The sequence below is a fragment of the Rhinolophus sinicus genome, chromosome 5, assembly GCF_057876585.1.
Source record: "Rhinolophus sinicus isolate RSI-liver-muscle chromosome 5, RSI-T2T, whole genome shotgun sequence".
In the NCBI taxonomy this organism is placed as follows: Eukaryota; Metazoa; Chordata; class Mammalia; order Chiroptera; family Rhinolophidae; genus Rhinolophus; species Rhinolophus sinicus.
In genome coordinates, this window is record NC_142505.1 from 6,425,824 (window position 1) to 6,437,969 (window position 12,146).

The following is a 12,146-nucleotide window of genomic DNA, read 5'->3' on the forward strand; positions in this document are numbered from 1 at the left end:
AGACTAGGGGAATGATAACTCCATGTTTCCCTGAAAATAAGACCTAGCCGAACCATCAGCTCTAATGATGCATCTTTTGGAGCAAAAATTAATATAAGACGCGGTTTTATTTTAATATGAGACTGGGTATAATATAATATAATATAATAATATAATATAATATAATATAATAATATAATATAATAAATATAATAATATAATATAATTTAATGTAATATAATTTAATATAATAATAAAGGCTGGGTCTTTATAATATAATATAAGAGTGGATCTTGTATTAATTTTTGCTCCAAAAGACACATTAGAGCTGATGGTCCAGCTAGGTCTTTTTTCAGGGAAACACGGTAAGGAGTATGGGATTTCTTTTGTGGAATGAATATGTTCCAAAATTGTAGTGATGGTTGCACATATTTGCGAATATACTAAAAACAGTTAAATTGTACACTTTACATGGGTGAATTGTATGATGTGTGAATCATATCTCAAAACTTATAAAAAACCAATATACATTACTTACATACTTTTATATACTTACATGTTTTTATATAAGTAATGTATATTCATTAGTTTAAAAAAGATAACATATGAGTAACAAGAAGAAATAAAAATAAAGGATCATCTATAATTTTACTGTTTTAGTGTATAACCAGGCTTTTTTTTCCCGTGTCTTACAACTTTTATAAAAATGAGATTATGTTATACATAACTGATTTGAGTCTATTTGCAATCAGCAATATATTATAGATACCTGGGTTGGTAAATTATGCATTTACATCAGGGCCCAACAACATATATTAAATAAAGTGTCTTTAAACAGAAATATAAATAAGAGATTTTATATTGTATGTATATAGTTCTGGAAGGTTATATATTAATTGGTTGATGAATGTATTGTCAAATGTATTGTTATGTATTAATGCTTGACCAGAGGCTCGCAGAAATGTAACCCTATATTTCTTCAAGGAACAGTGGTTCAGTATTTGCTAACTTGGCGTTCACAGTGGCTATAGAATACAACTACTATACTCGTAAGTAATGAGAATTGATTATGTAGTCTTTGTATTTGGCTTCTTTTGCTCAAGGTATGTTTTCAAGATTCATCCATTTTGTTGTGTTTGTTCCTTTTTACTGCTGAGTAGTATTCTGTTTTATGGCTGTACCATTTGCTGATGGGCATTTGGGTTGTTTTTAGTTTTGGGCTATTATGAATAAAGATGCAATAAATGTTCTCGTATAAGTCTTTGTGTGTACATACATGATGTGATCAGACAATATGGTGAATGTTTAAATTTTAAAAATTACAGTAAAAGATACATTGCCATTAATCCCCCTCAAAATACTCCCCCTCACTTTGAACACACTTAATTCCATCATTTTTGCCACTTTCTGAAGCAGTTCTGGAAGTCCTCTTTCGTGAGTGTCTTTAGTTGCGCTGTCATGGCTGCCTCGATGTCCTGAATCATTTTGACTTTGGAGAAGAGCCAGAAGTCTCACGGTGCCAGATCCGGTGAATAAGTGGATGAGGACCCACTGTAATGCTTTTATTTGACAGAAATTGCCGTACCAGAAGCAATGTGTGACATGGAGCCTTTCCGTTGTGATCACAAAACACGGTGAATGCTACTGCCAAGCGTCATCCAACGGAAAGGCAGGGCTCTTCAATACGGGAAGTAGTGCATCGAACCTTAGTAGTAGTGTGTGACAAGTTTCAACTTGTTCTGTATAGTCGGGTGTTGAGAGAAGGTGTGTTTTAAAGTGTGCCGTAAATCATCCTCCAGCATGACAGTGCTCCCTGTCACACATCGCTTCTGGTACGGCAGTTTCTGTCAAAACATTATGGTGTGTCCTCATCTACCTTATTCACCAGATCTGGCACTGTGCGACTTCTGGCCCTTCCCCAAAGTCAAAATGATTCAGGACATCGAGGCAGCCACGACAGCACAACAAAAGACACTCACGAAAGAGGACTTCCAGAACTACTTCAGAAAGTGGCAAGAATGATGGGATAAGTGTGTTCGATGTGAGGGGGAGTATTTGGAGGGGGATTAATGGCAATGTGTATTAAATTTTATTTAAACATTCACCGTATTGTTTGATCATATCTCAGATGTTTTCATTTCTCTTCAACTAAATAAGAGTAGAATTGCTCTGACTCCCATACTGCATTAGAGGGACACTGTTTCAGGAAAAGTTGAAGAGCACTCCTGTGGACTTTGGGCCCAGTTTTGTTATTCATAGTCCTCAGCTCCAAGTTTCATTTTCCATTTTGCCAGAGTGCCAGGTCTAACCATACTGAATCGAGAACTAAGGGGGAATACTCCATTGAGGTTGGAAGTTGAAATAACCAGGAACTATTGCAAGTAGACAGACACAAGCTACTAGATTGAGGGAGTCTTTAGAATTTACTTCCATACTTGTCACGTTTCTAGATTTCTGTTAATTGATACAGGCCAGGAGGCTTCTTGGTCATGCACAGATTCTTCCTTCCTGTCTCTATGGAGCCTAGTCTTCGTGATTTGTGCCTTTGTACAGTGTCCAAGCCCAGTTACCAAGGTGGGGACTGCCTCTTTAGACTGTTGGTCATGTGGAACATATTTTGGGACTTTAAAAAGGTACTTGTGAATTAATTTTAATTTTAATTCACATGTACCTTTTAAAACTTGAGGCTTCCTTGTCTGATGAGCTTCCATGTGTGTTACTGGAAAACTAGCACCAACTGGAGGGTCCTAGCTGGTGTTCTAGAGTTTAGTTTCTGGGGACAGCAAGCAGTGCTTTTGGTGACGAGGATTCGTCCCTTAAATCCCCCTCCCATTAAAAATCGTTTGCACACTTTGCCTCTTCATAGCTCTGTCTCACCACTGACTTCTTGGGCAGTGTGCAGTGACTACTGATTTCTTTGTTGTCAAGAACTTGGTTGTCAGAATCCTCTTTTAAAGCCTTCCAAATCTCTTTAAGAATGAAATTAATTCTTATAGAGCTGCTAAAATGGTATTTTCTGGATGGAAGTAAGGTGGGAATTTAAATGAATGGAAATTTCATGTGGGAATTTGTTCAAGTGAGAAAATTACTCTTTACTGCTTTTTTTAGAGGGCATGTTATTAAAAATTTTGTCTCTATGTTTTATTTATAGTTTACTGTATTATTTATAGTTTGTTAGGAGAGAGAACCAATATGTAATGTTCCTCTTCATTGATTGGAATCTTTATTTTCTGGTCTGCATTTCTTCTCTTGAATAACTAAGTGGACGAAAGAAGGAATTTCTTTTTTAACAGCCCTCTGAGACAAGTAATAGTACATTCATTTTACATTTGAGGAAACTGAGAAAAAGATGTTTAGACCACAAAGCCAGGAAGTATGAGTGCTCAGACAGTACCCATGAGTTGTCATGATAGATAGGCTCTGCCTTCTAGTGTTAATTTAAGTACAGATTATTTTTTAACCCCTAAATGATGACCTTGTTAATTTTTTTCTTTTAAAATAACTTGATGTATAAAACACATATAAAGTGCACCAAATTTGATGGTTTTTACACATGTGTACACCTAACAACCACCCAGATAAACAATGAGAACATTTAAATAATTTGGCTTTTAAAAAATAGGCTATTTTTTAGAGCAGTTTTAGGTTCATAACAAAAGGGAATGGAAAGTACAGAGTGTTCCCATATACCCTTTGCCCCCACACATGACATAACCTTTCCCTTTATCAATATCCCAGTCCAGAGTGTGGTCCATCGTTACAGTCTGTGAACCTGTGTTACACGTTATCACCTAGTCCTTGGTTGACATGAGGGTTCACTCTTGGCATTGGGGTGTGGACAAAGGTACAGTGACATGTATGCACCATTGTAGTATCATGCAGAGTAGTTTGGCCATCCTAAAAATGCTCATGCTTCCCTCTCCCCCAGCCACTGACCTTTTTACGATCTCCATAGTTTTACCTTTTCCAGAATGTCATACAGTTGGAATCTTAGAGTGTGCAGCCTTTTCGGGTTGGCTTCTTTCACTTAGTCATACACATTTAAGTTTCCTCTGTGTCTTTGCAGGGTTTGATAGTTCATTTCTTTGTGATGCTGAATAATATTCCAGTGTCTGGATGGACCATAGTTTATCCGTCACCTGCTGAAGGACATCGTGGTTACTTCCAAATTTCGGCCATTATGAATGAAGCTACTATAAACCTTCTTGTAATCATTCGTGGTTTTTTTTTTTACTACAAAATTGGTCTGGATGCTTGTGTTTTCCTTAGAATGAAAAGCTCTTTTTAAAGAAGAGGCAGGCATAGGGCATTTAATATTCATCATGAATTTAGACGGACGTTTAGATTCTGAATTTGTTACAAAGAGCAGGTACAGCTTTTTCCTTTTTTCACTTTAGCTTTCATCTGTTTATCCTCTGTGTACTTTAGTTTCTTCATCTTTTAAATGTAGAAAACTTTTCCTTTTCTCTTAAATAGCTGCACCCTGGCATGATACCTGGGAAGTTGGGCTGTGGGTAGGCAGGTAATCCTTTTACCTGGGAATGTAATCTGTGCTCTTGAGCAAGCCTGACTTTTCTGGATTGTAGCCCTTGTTAGTCTACTGGCCCCTGTGGGCTGCTGATGCTGTTTGTAAAACTTCTTGATGATAAAAACTCTTATCAAGACTCTTTGAGGGTGAGTGAGAAAATACTTGTAAAGTATTATGAGTTACTTTTAGGTAAAAGCACTTAGAAGTAATAGGAACAAATCAAAACCAGCTTTCCTGTAAGGATTTGATCTTTTCAAGCATAAGACTAGTTAGGGTCATACCCACTGAACAGAACAGGTCAGTCGTTTAGTTCTCATACAACCTGCGATGAAAATTCTTCGTTAGAAAAAAGTTGAGCTGATTGTTTCTGCAGCTCTTCACTTGACTGATAAACCACGTAAGGCAGATGTGGGGACTGTGTATCCCCTCTGTTCCCTGTAGCCAGTCTGATTGCTGTGTCTGCTGAGGATCACATGAGTGGCCGGTACCCTGACAGCCTTGCTTTGCTGCACTTTCTTCCCATGTCGGTTATTTTGTGTCTACGTACAACTACTTTAGTTTTTCCTTTTAACAATTCAAATTTTGTCTCAACAGATGTCAGTAGAGCCCCCCAGAGGCCTTGCGTCTGAGCTATAACATTGTCTTGGTAGGTGAAGGGATGCCGACGGGTTTGCTCTTCTGCCAGGGTAGAGTGGGGGTGGGTGGGTGGGAGAGCATGTCTTGTGAGTTGGCTTATATGTTAGTTTTATAATGGACGTAACTGTAATTGGATTTAGATGTTGTATTTTTTCCCCTTATTTATTGCTAAAGGAAGCATTTTTCAACTGCTCTTCGCAGAAAGTTTCCTCCTGACCATGGACATTGATGCTGGTTGGCAACACTCAGAATGTTTCCTGGGTGTTTTGAAACCCTCCAAGATGATATATTCTGACCCTTGAATACATTGGAACTGTAATGTGTAGGATTTCAGGATGCTATGTCCTATTCAAGTGGGATAGTTTTAGGATCTTAGACAGTTTTTAGAGTGTAGAGACTTTGACAGTTGTTTTTCGGTTTCTAGGCGATGACTAAAATTGCAGAGAGAATAAGTGATTTTCTTAAGAGCAAGCCTGGTTCTGAAACTCTTGGGGCCCCTACCATCCGGTCTGTCTTCCTCACACCCTGTGGCCTTGCTTTCCTGCCATGGGAAAGAGACACGGAAGGAGTGTTGCCTGTAGTTCTGAGAGGTTGGGGTTCCCCCATCACTTTGTAGAGGCAGTAAACTCGCTGAGCGAGTGAACCTGTGGGTGTACTGCCGAGACTGCTAACCTCAGTCAGCCCTGCACGGAGTGCTGCCTGCCTCCGCGAGTACACTGAGAAGAGCTCTCGGAGCTCTCCTCGGAGCAGGGCAAGGAAAGTGAATGCCGGTTTTCACACACTTTCCAGCTGTGGCACCTTACCCTCACCAGTCAGCAGGCTTTACGACTCTGCTTGTAACACCGTGCTCACTGTGCTGACAAACCTCCTCCCGTTAGCTCATGGAGTTGAGCAGATAAAGGGGAAGCTTGTTACTTGTTAAGTGGTTAACTTAATGGCTGGTTTTAATTTTTCAAAACTGTTTGGGAATAGTTTTATTTAGCTGTTGTAGTCTTGCCTGCTCCACACTGTGGGCAGTGCCAGTCTGAGCCCTTGACCTGCTTCATTCAAGTTCTTCAGTGACTTCCCTGTGGGAAGTGGGTCAGGTCCCAACTCCTGAGCCTGGGAGACGAGGCCTCGCTTGATGTGCTCTGTCTTAACCGCTCTCTAACTGCATCTCTTGACCCTCTGGTATCAGTTTCAGGTGCCTCTCCTCCTTCTGGGCTTTTGTCTGTGCGTTTATCTTTGCTCTTGCTTTTCTCCCCTTTTCCTGTCTCGCTCCAGTTATCTTTCAGATTTCCATTTAGATGCCATACCCTCTAAGAAGCCTTTCCTGACCCCTCCCCTCTGTCCTGATGTTTTCATAGTGCTCTCCTCATCGTAACATTTACTGTACTCTTAAAATTGCTTGTTTGCCTCTCGTCTCTACCTGCTCTCCATCCTCCCTCGCTTTCAGTTTTCTGAGGACTGTTCATCTCGTTAGTACAGTATTTGTTCTGCAGGGTCTCATTCATTGTAGGCACTCAGTATTTATTTGATTATGTATACTCTGAAAAGTTGTTTGCAGGTTTTATTTTAATGGAGACTTTGGAGTTGCCATTTGGATCTAAACTTGATTTGGTTGGGAGTATTCTGACACGTATTTATAAAGCTGCTGCTCAACTGGAGGACGGGTCAGGGCCGAGTAGCACACTGGGACATATGTAGGCTCTTCTGGGTTTTGATATTCTGCATGAAACTTAAAGCAGTTTCTTTAGCATAGAAAATAAAAGAAATATGAAGAAGTTTCTTCTGTATTGGGAAGATGTGTTATAGAACATGTGGTTGGTTGTGTTAGCTATTCTATGAGGACCTCCAAACGAAGGCTGACTTTGGTCTCGGGGAGCTGAATATGAAGCTTGAGTAACTTTCCGAAGCAGAATGTACCAGGCAGGGCTGCTTGGACCCCTACGCAGGTTAACCTGGTTGCTCACCTGTCTCTTTATTGGCAGAATTGTGAATGAAGCGGAGCTACGCGTGTGTGGATTTTATGTAGGTAATAAAGTTTCTCATTTTTGGCCTATGCTACTTAGCTTTTCAACGCATTGAAACAACTGCCAGAGTCCATTCAGGAGACAGAAACCGCACGATAATTTGAATGGGTAAAGTCTACCAGAAAGAATGATTAATTATAACGGGATTGGAGTAATGAGGGATTGGTAGTAAGAAGTAGAGCGAACTCTAAATATAGGAATAGCGTATATGGGAGCAGCCACTACCCCTGGGGCTGCTATAGAGAGCTCAAGGAAGACACCTCCAGGGCCGAGATCCGTATCTTGTTGGAGGAGGGGGTGGCTATGCCTAACTGATGGCAGAGAAAGTCATTGTGGCACCACACTGGCAGATCATGCTGGGAATTTACCCTCCAGAACTTGTTGGAAATCTGCCTTCTAGGATGTTGGAGAAAGCCGTATGTGGAGAAGTGTGGTGCTGGAAGTACTCGCCCACAAAACTGCTTGAGTGAGGAGTCAAGAAGCTGCTGGCACTGGGTGCTGCTGACCGCTATGCATGGTGGGAGTCAGGCGCCCAGCATTGGCGCTGTGGGGAGCTAACTGGGTAACGGGACCTGGTGAGAGGAGCATACTGGAAGCAGGTAGAGAAGCCTCTACTTCTCGCAGTGTCTCTCCAGTGTCCTCTGTTGGCAAAGCTAAGATTAACCTCAGCTGGCAAAGGAAAACTGTTTAATGGGTTCAGCTCCCCTTTTGCAGAGCAGGCAATGATGGTTGGGTTTGGAGCCAAGAAGTAATATGTTGATAACGGGTAAGATGCTATTTGGCAGAGTTATATGAACAAGTTATTAACAATTTAATAAGTACTTTCTCAACAGAATTGTTACTACCACCTTATTTTTAAAATTTGTTTTCTTTAATGTGGGGATTAACTTAAGCTGCTGTTCTGCTCTAGCCAGAGACAACTTGGGTCTTTTATCATATAAATGGAATCATACCATATGTGTTCCTGGGTATACTGTGCTTCTTGCACAGTATACTTTTTTGGGAATTTATTCATGCTGTTGTATCAGTAGTTTATTGTGTTTTTTTTTATTGCTGTATAGTATTTCATTGCATGAACATTCCAGATTGTTTACTGTTCTGTTGATGGACATCTGGGCTATTTCCAGTGTTTGACTTATGATTAAAGCTTCTGTGAACAATTTTGTACAGGAGTTTTTGGGGAACATACATTCATTTCTCTTGAGAGTAGAATTGCTGGATTGTAGGGTAGATCTATGTCTGCTTTTGTAAAAAACTTGACCAAAAGAGTTGTATCATTTTCTAGTCCCACCAGTAATGTATAAGATTTGTGATTGTTCCACATCCTCAGCAACATTTAATGTGCTGTTAGTGTTTTTAATTTTAGCCATTTTCATGAAAGTATAGTGATACCTCATTAGGATTTTAATTTGCGTTTACCTGATCAGTAATGATGTTGGGTACTTTTTCCTGTACTTACTAGTCATTTGTATATCTTCCTTTGTGAAGTATGAGGTGTGATCAGACAATATGGTGAATGTTTAAATAAAAAAAATTATTACAGTTAGAGACACACTGTCATTAATCCCCCTCAAAATACTCCCCCTCACTTTGAACACACTATCCCATTGTTCTTGCCACTTTCTAAAGCAGTTGCAGAAGTCCTCTTTCGTTCCACTATCTTGCCTGCCTCGATGTCCTGAATCATACTGACTTTGGGGAAGAGCCAGAAGTCACACGGTGCCAGATCTGGTGAATAACGTGGATGAGGACCCACCATAATGTTTTTATTTGACAGAAATTGCCGTACCAGAAACGATGTGTGACATGGAGCGTTGTCATGATGGAGGATGATTTACGGCACATTTTAAAACACACCTTCTCTCTCAACCGTAACTCACACCCAACTGACTGCACTGAACAAGTTGAAACTTGTCACACACTGTTACTAAGGTTTCACACGCCACCTTCCGTATTGAAGATCCCTGCCTTTCCCTTGGATGGCACTCGGCAGCAGCATTCCCTGTGTGCTTTGATCACAATGGAAAGGCTCTGTGTCACACATCGCTTCTGGCACTGCAATTTCTGTCAAGTAAAAACATTACGGTGTGTCTTCATCCACCTTATTCACTGGATCTGGCACCGTGCAACTTCTGGCTCTTCCCCAAAGTCAAAATGACCGTGGAAGGTAAATGTTTTGAATCAATTCAGGACATCGATGCAGCCACGACAGCGCAACTAAAGACACTTACGAAAGAGAACTTCCAGAACTGCTTCAGAAAGTGGCAAGAGCGATGGGATAAGTGTGTTTGAAGCAAGGGGGAGTATTAGGAGGGGGATTAATGGCAATGTGTTTTTTAGTGTAATTATTTATTTATTTATTTATTTATTTTAATTGGGGAACAGTGTGTTTCTCCAGGGCCCATCAGCTCCAGGTCATTGTCCTTCAATCTAATTGTGGACGGCGCAGCTCACTGGCCCATGTGGGGGGGAAATTGAACCAGCGACCTTGGTGTTAGAGCTCTGTGCTCTAACCACTGAGCCAATTGACTACCCCATTAATTTTTTTTATTATTGTTTTTTAGGAGATCTTTATGTATTCTGGATATCAGTCAGATATATGCTTTATGAATATTTCCTCTTATTCCATAATGGCTTATCTATTTATTGTCTTCTTATATTTTAAAAATCAGGTTTTCAGTTTTGTTGAAGTCTGATTTATCAATGTTTTAAAAAAATTTCAGTTATAGTCGATATTCAATATTATATTAGTTTCAGGTATACAGCACAGTGGTTAGACATTTATATAATTTACAAATTGATCCTCCTGATGAGTCTAGTACCCGTCTGACATCATACAGTTATTACATGTTATTGACTGTATTCCCTGTACTTTACATCCTTGTGACTGTTTTGTAGCTGCCATTTTGTACTTCTTAATCTCTTCACGTTTTTCACACAGCCGTCTAACGCCCCCCGTCTGGCGACCATCAGTTTGTTCTCTGTATCTATGAGTCTGTTTCTCTTTTGTTTATTTTGATTTTTAGATTCCACATATAAGTGAAGTGATACTGTATTTGTCTTTCTCTGTCTGACTTAGTTCACTTAGCATAATACCTTCTAGGTCCATCCGTGTTGTCACAAATGGTAAAATTTCATTCTTTCTGTGGCCGAGTAATATTCCATTGTATGTATGTACCACATCTTCTTTATCCATTCATCTATTGATGGACACTTAGGTTGCTTCCATATCTTGGCTCTTGTAAATAATGCTGCAATGAACATAGGGATGCACACATCTTTTCAAATTAGTGTTTTGGATTTCTTTGGATAAATGCCCAAAAGTGGGATTGCTGGGTCAGGAGGTAGTTCTAGTTTTAATTTTTTTTTTGAGGAACCTCCATACTGTTTTCCACAGTGGCTGCACCAATTTGCAGTCCAACCAACAGTGCATGAGGGTTCCCTTTTCTCCACATCCTCGCCAACACTTGTTTGTTGATTTATTGATGATAGCCATTCTGGTATGTGTGAGGTGATACCTCATTGTGGTTTTAATCTGCATCTCTTTGATGATTAATGATGTTGAGCATCTTTTCATGTCTGTTGGCTATCTGTATGTCATCTTTGGAGAAATGTCTATTCGGGTCCTCTGCCCATTTGTTAATCGGATTTTTTTTTGGTATGTTTTTTTTTTTTTTTGTATGTTAAGTTGTATGAGTTCTTTATATATTTTGGATATTAACCCCTTATTGGATGTATCATTGTTGCACATCTCCCATTCAGTAGGCTGTCTTTTTGTTTTGTTGATGGTTTCATTTGCTGTACAAAAAGTTTTTAGTTTGATGTAGGCCCATTTGTTTATTTTTTCTTTTGTTTCCTTGTCAGAGGAGACATATTTCTTGGACTCGTATATTCATGATTTTCCTCAGATTTGAAACATTTTGGCTATTATTTCTCTAAATATTTTTTCTGCCCTCTTTTCTCTCCTTTCTTTTTGGAATTTCTATAATGTGTATACTGTTGCATTTACTGGTGGCCTACAGGTCCTCAGACTCTTTACTTTTCCTTATTCTTTTTACATGCAAATAATTTCAATTGTCTTACCTTCAGGTTCACTGATACTTTTTATATGTGCTCAGATCTGCTGTTGAACCCCTCTAGTGATTTTTTCATTCTTTCATTTTACTTATAGTGCTTTTCAGTTGCAGAATTTGTTTGGTTCCTTTTCATTTCTGTCATTGATATTTTCATTTTAGTTTATATTTTCATTTTGTTAATATCTCATTTTCCTGATTTCCTTTGTCCATGGTTTCCTTTAGCCCATTCAATGTACGAGATTTAAAACAGTTCATTTAACATCTTGGACTAATAATAATTCCAATGTCTTTGCTTCCTCAGGGATACTTTCTTTTTCTGTCAAAATCTCTTTTTCCGGTGAATGGGCATTAATTTTACTTTTCTTTGTATGTTTTGTAATTTTTTTTTAAACTGGACATTTGAGTATTGTGTTTTGGTAACTGTAGAAACCGAATTCTCCCACTCCTCAGAAATTGCTGGGTTTTGCTTATTGAGGCCTAGAGCCTTCCATTCATGAGCTTTCCAAACTAATTTTGGACATGTTTATTTGGTGTTGTATGTGGTCATTGAAGTTTCCGTTCAGTTATCTCTGCAGTTAGCCAGTGACCTGATAAAGATTTCCTTAAATGTCTGGCTCCCAAAAGGAGGAAAAATAGAAACAAGTACTACCCTCTTAAATGCCTTGGAAACCATTTCAGCCTGTGGGTATTGAAACAGTGGTCACCAGCCTCCCCCCCCCCCCCCCCCAATCAAAAGCAACCTTCATCAACCAGAACACACAGCCCTGATATTTGGAGGAGAAGGTCTTTATTGCGCATTCCAGCCTCTAGCAAGCTGCACCAGGAATTAGGGCAGCTGTCCTACTGCTGCTTGCTGTGGGCTCAGGGTTGGGTAGCTGCTAACAGGAGACTGAAATTTACCCAAATTCACCAACC

At 39.4% G+C, this 12,146-nt stretch overlaps 1 protein-coding gene across 3 annotated transcripts in view; it reads left to right on the forward strand.

Moving 5' to 3' along the window:
* The window catches only part of IP6K1 (inositol hexakisphosphate kinase 1), a 53,338-nt gene that overhangs the window by 9,762 nt on the left and 31,430 nt on the right, over nt 1-12,146 (forward strand). Inside the window, exon 2 of one of the 3 annotated variants that reach the window (XM_088798144.1) lies at nt 5,102-5,153. The exons of the other annotated variants lie outside the window; for them this stretch is intronic. The gene's annotated coding sequence lies outside the window, so the exon portion shown is untranslated. The remainder of the gene's footprint in view (nt 1-5,101; nt 5,154-12,146) is intronic. 3 annotated transcript variants of the gene reach the window in all.